The following is an 11629-nucleotide window of genomic DNA, read 5'->3' on the forward strand; positions in this document are numbered from 1 at the left end:
CAGAGCCGCAACAGGAACCAGGTCAATCCTAAACTCCACCTGCCTCTCTGGAGGCAATCTAGGCAAATCCTCCATAAACATGTTTGGGTACTCCCGTACAATTGGCACATCATCCACAGTCTCCTTACCCTTATCCCGGGGATCCATAACATATACGACATATCCAGAACAACCCTGATGAAGATAACGTCTGACCCTAGCTGTTGAACATAGAATCGCCCCACGTTGATGTGACACCCAAATTTTTGCAAAAATTTTAAACTTTTAAAACGCATCTTAAATTAAATTAAAACAACTGAAATAGTCATAACATAATCCATCAACTTAATAATCATATAAAATAAGTGCGGAAGTAATAATAATAATAATAAGGTCCCAACAAAAATAACTAGCAGCGATGTCCCGATGCTCCATGTCAAGCCTTAGCCTCTTTAAGCTTAACACCTGAAAAGTTATAAGGGAAACCGTAAGCACAAAGTTTAGTGAATTCAAACACATACATTGTACTAACATTCATATTTACTAACCCTAATCCATTTTCCATTTATAATTATGTGATAAGGGCAAAGAACGAATCAATGCCTATAATACAAGAAGGACTTGTAGGTTTGAACCGCACCGGGAAGATCTCGTATCATTTGGCCCTAATCACCGCACCTCATGATGAGTATTACGTTGGTGATATTACCTACCCACCGCACCGGTAAATCCGTATCCTTTGGTGGTGTCCCCATACCCATAATTAGTTACATACAGTGCACATGTACGAATTAAAACAATGGTTATATAACATGCCTTTATAATAAATTCAAATAATCACACACGAGCTAACTAGCAAACGCAAACATCAATACAACGGTGTGAGAGAACTCACCTTGAGTGAGTAGTAAGGATAGCTAACAATCAAATAATGCTACCAAGCTTGAGCAAACTTCAAAACCTCACCTAAGAAGGACTAAAGGTTAGAAAGGAGAAGTAATGAAGCTATGAGTTGAGAAAAGAGTAATCACAACAAGGTCTCTAAAACAGACCTGCTGTTCAAAACGGATTTACTCCAAAATATAAAACAGAAACATAGCTTTAACAAAATTTTATAGGAAACTATGATTGTTCAGAATTCCAGAACTATAAAGAACTCCTTCTAACTCCAAAAGATGAATTAAATATGAATTTTACAAAATGGTGTATCACTTCTATCTCCAACAATACAGTCAAGTGATGTTGGCCAATTATACCCAACTTGTGAGTAGAATTAGTCCAAACCAAAATTCAGAGAAGTAAAGCACATACAAATGAAAGTCTCAGAGTTGGAATTGAATGAAAAGCATCTGCCAAGATCCGGATATAAAATTCACATTGTGGACAATCACAGCACTAGTAAAAGCTGGTGACTGCCCACTGATCTGGAGTGTGGATCCATTATAACCAATTTATAATTGGAAACAACATCTCATCTGCTCCAAATCTTAAATTCATAATATAATGAACATATAGAAACTTGGAATCACTCTGGATCCTTTTCCAAGCCTTAGAAATGATGAAAACAAAATGACATATCAGAACAGACCCGGATCAGACCTAACAGCAAAGATGACATTCTTTGCCATAGATAAAGTCCTTATCAGTGAGGTTGGCCTGCTTAAGAAAGTTAGCCAACTCAATTTTTGAACTTTGGGAACTGTTTTGGGGTCCTTTTGAGTTCTATAACTCAAGATATGAGTTTTACAAAATGACCACAGATCTGATGGAAAACAGAATCGTAGCCACCCGTGATTCGTTTTTGGCTTATCCATCCTTCTCCCTTTGAAACACATTTTAAGATGTGTTCATCATCCCAATTTAGTCCCCATGATCATGGTGGTACTAGAAAGGGTTAGGTATCATTAGGATTTCATTTTTCCACAAGATTGTAATAATAATCAACATGAAAATGAACATAAAGCACATAAAATTACCATTCTCCCTTTTAGGGTTTCCATGATCTTTTGCAACATGTAATCCCCTAGATCCATCATCCACCATATATGGGGTGAAGATAGGATCTTGAGATGATGTATAACATACAATTCTTTGCAAATAACAAAAGAGATACAAATCAAATAAGAAGGAGAAGAAGTGAAGATGAAATCATAAAACTAGAACAAGGTTATGAATCAAGTTGTAAGAAATGATAAGGAGGTTCATACCAATACGGATCAAGGCTGGAAATGAACAAGAATTAAGCTCCAAACAACAGCCCCTTGGCTGCTCTTGATCCCAAAGAGAGAGAGAGAAGGAAGGCGTGAGGGCAGTGGCGGAGCCAGGATCAAAGTAAAGGGGTATCCCAATTTTATTTTTAAGGTAACCCAAAAAACATTTCCGGGGTACTTGGGCTTCCCCGATTCAATTTCGGTTTTCTAAACCCAAACCTTAATAGAATCTTTAGCTAACCTCAAGTCTTGTTATATAAACATGAAGTTGAAGTATATTTTGATACTTGAATCGATGTGGGATTCAAAGTAGATATCGAATGAAGTATGAGGATAACAAGCTTATATAATAGACAAAAATGGTTGAGTTTACATATGTTTGGCGATGTGGGATAGAATAGCTGGGAAAATAAAACAAAAATAAACAAAGAATACGCAAGGAGCAAGAATTGAACCTGAGACCTTTACTTCAATAAGGCAGCGCCTTAACCAGTAGCTCTACTATTTGTTTGTGTTTATAATTGAAGGGATACATATATATACATTATAACGAAAAATTGAATAAATCGTAAACAAAAATTACACTATCGAAAAAAAATTGAGGGGTATCCCGGGCTACCCCGGGATCCCCTTGGATCCGCCTATACGTGAGGGAGAGAGAGAGAGAGAGAATAGGGTTTAGAGTGTTTTTCTTGTGTGTGTTCCAAATGACTCAATTAACACATTAAGTACTATTAACTAGATGGATTTTGCAAATAGGCCCATAGCCCATGGACTTCAATAAAAGGAGTTTACAAGATGATCAAAAGAGTCCAATAACATAAGAAAATCAGACATTGGTTAAATAAATTAACCCAAGGTTACAAGAATAATTAAATTAAAATAACTAAACGTATCGAGAAAAACCGGGGCGTTACAACTGTCCCCCACTAAGAACGGACTTCGTCCTCGAAGTCAACACCTAAAAACAGATCCAGATAGTGAGCCCTCATCTCGCCTTCCGGTTCCCAAGTCCATTCCGGACTCTTCCTATGTTGCCACTGCACCTTAACCAGGTTTATAGTCTTGTTGCGGAGAGCTTTCGTCTTTCGTTCTAAAATAGCGATTGGTTTCTCAACATAATTGAGACGCTCGTCAACCTGTATGTCCTCCAGTGGTATCACAATGGTCTCATCAACAAGGCATTTTCGTAACTGATACACGTGAAACGTATTATGAATTAGACTAAGCTCTTCAGGCAGCTCTAAACGGTAAGCCACCTTTCCCACACGGGCTATGACAGGGTCCAATGAATCGGGGTCTAAGGTTTCCTCGTTTTCGAAATCGAATCACACCTTTCCAAGGGGAGACTTTGAGCAACACATAATCTCCCACCTGGAACTCAAGATCGGAGCATCTTTTGTCGGCATAACTTTTCTGACGACTCCTCGCTGTAACCAAATGATCCCGAATCACGTGGATTTTCTCTGTAGTCCGAAGCACGATATCGGTACTCCCAAGTACCCTCTGCCAAACCTCAGCCCAACAAACGGGCGCCACGAATCATATCTAACAAAGACGACACCATCGTCATCTGGAGACACTTAGATCGAATCGGTTCGGCAGATTGTTTACGACTGAGAGCATCAGCTACAACATTAGATTTACCGGGGTGGTAGTGAATTTCACAATCATAATCTTTTACCACATCCAACCATCTGATCTGGCTCATGTTCAAATCCCGCTACTCGAACAAGTATTTCAGACTCTTATGGTCAGTATATATGATACACTTCACTCCATAGAGATAGTGTCTCCAAATCTTAAGAGCGAAAACAACAGCCCCAAGATCCAAATCATGAGTGGGGTAGTTTCGTTCGTGGGGTTTCAGCTGTCGGGAGGCATAGGCTATCACCCTGTCCCGTTGCATTAACACGGCACCAAGACCCTGAAGCGACGCATCACAGTAAACCACCATATCCTCAACCCTATCAGGTAATGCCAAAATCGGAGCATCACACAATCGCTTCCTTAGCTCATCAAACGCAAATTGTTGCTTCGGGCCCCAAACGCATTTCACTGATTTCTTGGTCAATCGGATGAGTGGCAAGGCGATTTTAGAGAAATTTTCAATGAACCTACGGTAATAACCGGCTTAACCCAAGAAACTGCGAATTTCAGAAGGTGTTTTTGGAATCTCCCATTGTTTAACCGCATCAACCTTGGCTTGATCGACCTTAATACCGTGTTTGTTTACCACATGCCCCAAGAACTGAACTTCTTCTAACCAAAATTCACATTTTGAGAATTTAGCATAAAGCCTTTCTCTTGCCAGAGTTTCCAGAATCTCCCGAAGGTGTTGCTCATGCTCCTCTTTGGTCTTAGAATAGACCAAGATGTCATCAATGAACACTATGACCGAACGGTTAAGCATCGGGCTACACACCCAGTTCATGAGATCCATAAACGCTGCGGGTGCATTGGTGAGCCCAAAAGGCATCACCACAAAGTCAAAATGCCCATAACGAGTACGGAATGCTGTTTTCTCAATGTCTTCTTCACGAACCCGCATCTGATGGTAACCGCAACGTAAATCAATCTTGGAGAACCAAGACGCTCCCTGAAGCTGATCGAAAAGATCGTCAATACGTGGAAATGGGTATCTATTCTTTATCGTGCGCTTGTTTAGCTCCCTATAATCAATACACATTCGCTGGGATCCATCTTTCTTCTTCACAAAGAGAATAGGAGCACCCCATGGCGAGCAGCGTGGCCGTATAAACCCTTTATCACTTAGTTCCTGAAGTTGATCTTGGAGCTCTTTCATCTCAGGTGGTGCCAAGCGGTAAGGAGATTTAGCTACCGGAGTCGCACCCAACACCAAATCAATGCGAAACTCCACTTGCCGAATAGGTGGCAAACCAGGGAGTTCCTCCAGAAAGACATCACTAAAGTCGGAAACGATAGGAACGTCGTCTAGTGCTATAGCAGAAGAGCAAGAAGCGATGGCCACGCGGGGAATGTCCCCCTGAATGATAAGTTCTGCACCTCTAGGGTTTTGAACACGAACTTGCTTCTTACGACAGTGGATTTCCACATCACACGCATCAAGCCAATCCATGCCTACGATAACACAGAGCTCTCGCATCGCAATAGGGATAAGATCAATGGGGAATTCAACTCCAGAAAACTCGAGAGTGCAACCCCGATAAACATCGGTGACATAAATAGTGCGGTTGTCGGCAACTTCGACAACCATTGGGTGAGCCAATTTTCCGATACTACGCCCCAAACGATTAATAAACATGCGAGATACAAAAAAATGGGTAGCACCGCTATCAAACATAACAACATCGGGCTCGGAATCTAGCAAATAAGTGCCTGCCACTGTCGCTGTAATTACCAGATCCTCCGCAGTCATCTGGTGAGCACGACCTCGTGTCACCATAGTGGGTCCCTTAGAGGACGATGCAATTGCAGGATTTGTACCCCCGTCTCCTTTACCAGTCTTCAACTTCGGGCATTCGGGATTCTTGTGTCCCGTCTCGTTGCAGTGATAGCAGACAGGAACTGCAGAAGTAATATGAGGTGCTGCACTCGCAGGGGGATCCCTACAATTCTTCTAATGATGCCCTGGCTTTTTGCAGTTGTAGCATATCAACGGATGTTTCTCGCCATGAAGACGTCCTATACTCATACCTTGACTTACTACCATGCTTTCGCTTTTTCTGGGCATCTCTGGATGTCTTGGAAGAGGTGTCATTGGCCTTCCTCTTGGACTGGGTCTGCAACTCGATTTCCCTCCTCCTCGCTGCATTCATGATCGCGGATAAGGTTGAGAACTCCTACATGCTAACGAATTCCCGAATCTCGGTACGTAGGATGGCCATGTACCGGCTGACCAACCATGTCTCGTTCCCAGCAAACGAGGGGCAAAAAGATAGCATCTCCAAGAACTTGGCGTTCAGGTCGCTAACGGACTCGGTAGTCTGCTGTAAGGCCATGAACTCTTGCTGCATCCGCTGCTACTCCACCTTAGGCACATATTGTGCCTCGAACCTCTCCACAAATTGGGCCCAAGACATGGCCCTCACTTCTTCTTCGCTTAATAGAGCGGTGATGGTGTTCCACCATGTCTTTCCCCTTTTCCGCAGCTGATTCGTGGTGATCACAACTTTGTACTGGTCCAGACACCCAACAGTCATGAAGGCACCCTCAACATCTGACACGCAGTGCTTAGCAGCAACTGGGTCGGATTCACCGTTCCAAAGAGGAGGGCTACACTTGCTGAATTTCTCGAAGTAGTATGCCGAATCCCGAACGGGCGGAGCCGGTAACGCTCCCCCGGGAATAGCTGCGAGGCGCTCATCCAGAAGAGCACCGACTTGGTTGATTATGTCATTGGTCACACCCGGGATTAGTTCGTTGAAAGCGTTATTGAATTCCTCAGCGACAATATCGCTAACTTGCTCCATTTGGAGCTGATTAAGTCGAGCAGGCGGAGCCATTGGTATCCGCAGAAGAAGGAAAATCTTAGAAACAATTCAGCCTAGATATTTCTAGGAAGACAAAACACTCAGCTTGCCGAAAATTTTTCAACCTTGCCCCGACCCGAAACCGGCACCGATGTGTCAAATAGTAGGGGCCCTTCTACTACCTTCCACACAAGTTCCAATTTCGCATTCGCGTCTAGTTTCAAAATTTCCAGTTCGCTCTAGCCGTTAAGTTTACAACTCTCTCACATGTTAACACTAAATAAGTGTGTAATCTAACATTTTAAGACTAGTAGAATCCAATTCATAGTCAACAATTTAACATAAACATTTAACATAAGAAATAAGGCTTACTTGGCTGGCTGACTGGCACACCGCGACATCTTCCACTACTAGTCTTCAGAAGGTTTGAAAAATATTTTAAAAAGAAAATAAACTCTTATAGAGCCTCAAATTTGAGTCTAGAACATCCACAAGAATGCCTAGTTCCCTCAAACTGTGGCTCTGATACCAACTTGTGACACCCAAATTTTTGCAAAAATTTGGGTGTCACAGTTGAGCTCTTTCTCCCTGGAGCACCAACTCTCCCCTACTTGGGGTCTGAATCCGTACTAACTGATGCTCATAATTAATCACTGCCCATTGGGGTTCAACCAGTCCATCCCTACAATAACCGTGTTCCCGCGCAAAGGAATGGGAACCAAATCGATCGGATACTGCTTGCTGAACATATCAAGAACACAACCCCAATGAACCCTCGATACCCGGACAAATCGATCATCTACAATCTGAATATCTAAGGGGCAATCCGGCTCCCTCAGAGCTCCAATAAACCTCTTGCTAAGCGCAAGCGATACAAAAGATCGGGTAGCCCCTAAATCAAACAATACCAATGCGGAGATACCGTTCACAAGGAACGATCCTAAAATAAAACTAAAAAATATAAGAATATAAATCAACATAAGTAGAGAGATATGGAGAAGATACATACCCGTCACCACATCAGGTGTTGCGCGAGCCTCCTCGACCATCAGCTGAAAAGCCCTGCTCTTAATTATAGGCACATCCTTCTTTCCCTGGCGGCCATCAGTAATTCGTAGTGTCGTTGGAGCGGGTGCTACCACCGTTCCTGCTGCTTCCAAACTCGGAAAATGGGCCTTCTTTTGGCCCCTCTGATTGAAATGGAAGCAAATTAGATCAGATAATGGGGTGGTGGTGGTAGTTGTAGTAGTGCAATCCTTGCTAATATGACCCGTCCAACCGCACTTGAAGCAGCCAAAACCACCAACCCTGCACGCCTCGTCGTGCGTCTTGCCACACTTGCCATAGCTGCTCCGGCCCTGCTGGTCTCTCGATCTCGAATCAAATACCTTGGGTGTCTTGTCTGAACCCCCTGAAACTTGAGTCTAATCCAGCTTCCTCTTCCTCTCCATGTCTAGATCATTATCCCTCTCTCTGGCTCTCGCAATCATATCCTGCAATGTCTTGCAACTGCATCAGCTCACAAACTGCCGAATATCACTCCTCAACATCTCATCGTATCTCTCATTGTTCATCTCCTCATCCGCAACATACTGCAGAACCAACAATACACTCTCGCAGAACATAGCGATGATCTCAACCACTGTCTCAGTAGTCTGGCGAAGATCCTGGAACTCCCTCGCAAACTGTTGCACCTCGATCACCAGTGCAAACTCAGCTCGAAATCTAGTCACAAAATCATCCCATATCATCGAATCAACCGCCTCATCGCCCACAGAGCGCCCAACCCCCTCCAACGAGTCTTAAGCTTTGTCTTTTAGAAGACAGGGAACAAGTTTGCCATTAGCGCCATCGGGACAACTGCTAGTGCGGAAGGCATTAGAGACATCCGCTAACCAACGCCTACTCACGATCGGGTCCTTCTCCCCGAAGTATTACGGATCCCCGCATGCTTGGAACACGCTGAAAGTTAACAAACGTTCCCCAATCACAGGAGTCTACTCGAGTATGCTGCGGGTAATTTCAGACGAAATGAACTCCCGTATCTGCTCATCCAACTGCCCGACTCCTGAACTCGAGCCTGAACCCTCACCATCACCAGAACCACTAACCGGTCTGCCTCGAAGAGTCACCATACTGAAAATAGACCATACAAACCATCAGAACACGCATAAATAATATCAAGGAGTCTCACACTCTACAAGCTCCCTGGTTTCCTCGCAGCCCTCCTTGACTCGAGTACGGATCCTCTGCTTCCAGTAGTATGGACCGATACTACCTTACATATATATCCGTACTTTCCTCAAGGATCCCTTTGAATCCTCCAAGTCACTTCCTATCCATAAATACAATCCTCAACCAGACAAGGCTCCCCGCACTAAATCTCTTCCTAGGCTTTCCCAGGGTAAACACCACACTACTCTCCGCCATCAGCTGCAGAAAGAACTCGACTTAACCTCCTCTAACTAGCTCACGAATACAATTATATATCGCCGACACCAAATAATTCTTCAAATGAAAGGTCTCACACTGTCACACCCCAAAACCGGAACGGCGGAATCGTTCGGGGGTGGAGGACGTCATGTACAGTATCACAACAATGCATAGTAGTAAACAAGCAACAACATCATCCATTGCATTAATAATATAATATCATACAAGTGTGTTCTGTCAAGTTATATAGACACCAAAAAATATGAATCAAAATAAAAGATGAGTCTTGAACGAGCTCCATCTTCTCAAAACCTGGCTTCGGTACCTGTCTACTGGTGACTTGAGAATACAAGTTATTTTGAAAGAGTTTATCAGCTTTAAAGCTGGTGAGATCATAAGTATATTAGTGTCTGTATTTGTATGAAAGTGTTTGTAAGTCTGTAATTGTATAAGTTGTAAAAGTTTGTAATTGTTTGAACTCCCCTAGAAAACCCTATGTTTCCTACTAAAAGTAGCCTTCTACCAAGGCATCTAGTATCTGTGTGTGTCTCTTGTAAGAGTGTGTATTTTCCCAAATCTGACTATCATTAACCAAAAATATAGTTTTTACATTATTGTTTATTGTGTGAAGATCACAAAGTGAATGTAATGGGAAAATGAAATAGTACTGTAATGTTGTATTAAGTAACTACTGCTGTACTAACTACCTTAACCCAATTGTTATTTAAAGTACCATGTGATCGGCCTGTACCCTGCTACCGACTATAGAACGCGGCAATGTAAGATGTCGGAAGAGATGATGTTTGGCACCCGTAGACTTGCAAGTCCTACTGTAGCGAGCAGCGAGGTGTAGGATAGTCAATCCAGTATAGATCTATGCACAAACTCATACGCTCCCCACTTAAGGATATTCTGCATACAAAACGGTCATGACAGGTAGTGCCATGCCCCGTTACGTGGCTCACATAACTGTAGTAATGTTCTAGTATATGTATGTGCTAGCTGTATTGTGTGTTCTCTCCCTTTCTAGCATGTATGTATGTTCTCTCTGTATAGTATTGTTTGTTTCTCATCATAGTATTTTCCATCTGTATGTTATGTTCTCTCTGTATAGTATTGACTCATGTATGAACTGACTCTTTGTATGTTTCATTGTTCTAGTAATAGTATTAGTAACTCCCTAAACTACACCTATTATAGTTTACTAGTAATATGATTTGTATGTATGAACATGATTGTATACCCTTGCTACCCAAGGGTATTGACTTGAATGAAGGAACTTTTATATCTATATACATATACATGATATATTACTAGGATTCAAACGACCTTCAGACAAATAACCGATACCCTAAGTCCACAACCAAATGAGGAACAGGAGGTTAAGGTGAGTTATCAGTCCTAAGTCCTTTCAATCCTACTTATATAACTATATCTATAAAGATATACATTTAACAGAATATAAGTTTAAAAAGAGTTTAAGTAAAAGTATTTGACATGTAAAAGAGTTTGATAAGAGTATTTGGTATGTAAAAGAGATTGTAAAACAGTTTGAAGTAAAACAGTTTGGTAACACAGTTTGAAAAGTAAGAAATCCACTTGTTTGGTAGTTATTAATCACATGTGATTGATATAATAACTATAATAGTTCAACTTGTATTCCTCCCCATAAAAGCATTTAAAAACATTTAAAAGGTTAATTAAGGGGTATGAACTCACCTGTAGTGAGTGGTTTGGATGAACTGATGTTTATAGGATGCTAAGTGTCAAGTGAAGACTTGAACACACACAAGGATCCTAGTTAACATATAATAACACATATATGTATCCAATTAGTCATTAAACAACTAATTAACCAAGTTAAGACATCCTAGGACATGTAAAACACTTTATTTAAGTGTTATAAGTACTAAGGATTGCATCTAAGGGTTGTAGGACTTGGCTATTGAGTTTGGGGTCCAAGGGTAAACTCTTTATGAGTTTACGGTTTTGGGACCAACTCTTATTGAGTTTACGGTCATAAACCCAGGAGTTTACGGCCGTAAACTCATGGTATTTTTACCACTTTGTGTTTTGAAGCTTTAAAGGTCATGAGAAGCATTCCTACTTCAAGTCTAAGCCTTTGGAAGTGGTTAGGGCACCATTTCACCCCTTTGTGGAGTTTACGGTCCATAGACCATTTCTCCTTGGGTTTACGGCCGTAAACCCATATGGTTTATGGTCTTTTTGATGTTTAAGGTCCTAAGCACATCAAGGATGGATCTAGACTAGTACCCAAGGCTTGGTAAGGGACTAGGGCACACTTTGGCCCCTTTATTAGGGTTTACGGTCCAAGAACATCTTGGACCATAAACACCTTTGATCTTGTGTTTACTTGTGTTTCCTAGATGATTTAGAAGTGTAACAAGTCTTATAACAAGCCAATGTAAGAGTACTTACTATGTAGAAGCTTGAAAGGGTGTTAAAAGTCCAAGAACACTAGTGTGTGTTTTTGGTGTTCTTGGTGAAACTTGAAGATCTACACATATGGAATGATTTCACGGATGGAATCAT

Source organism: Lactuca virosa, chromosome 4, assembly GCF_052849685.1.
Source record: "Lactuca virosa cultivar CGN04683 chromosome 4, Lactuca_virosa_CGN04683_v6, whole genome shotgun sequence".
NCBI lineage: Eukaryota > Viridiplantae > Streptophyta > Magnoliopsida > Asterales > Asteraceae > Lactuca > Lactuca virosa.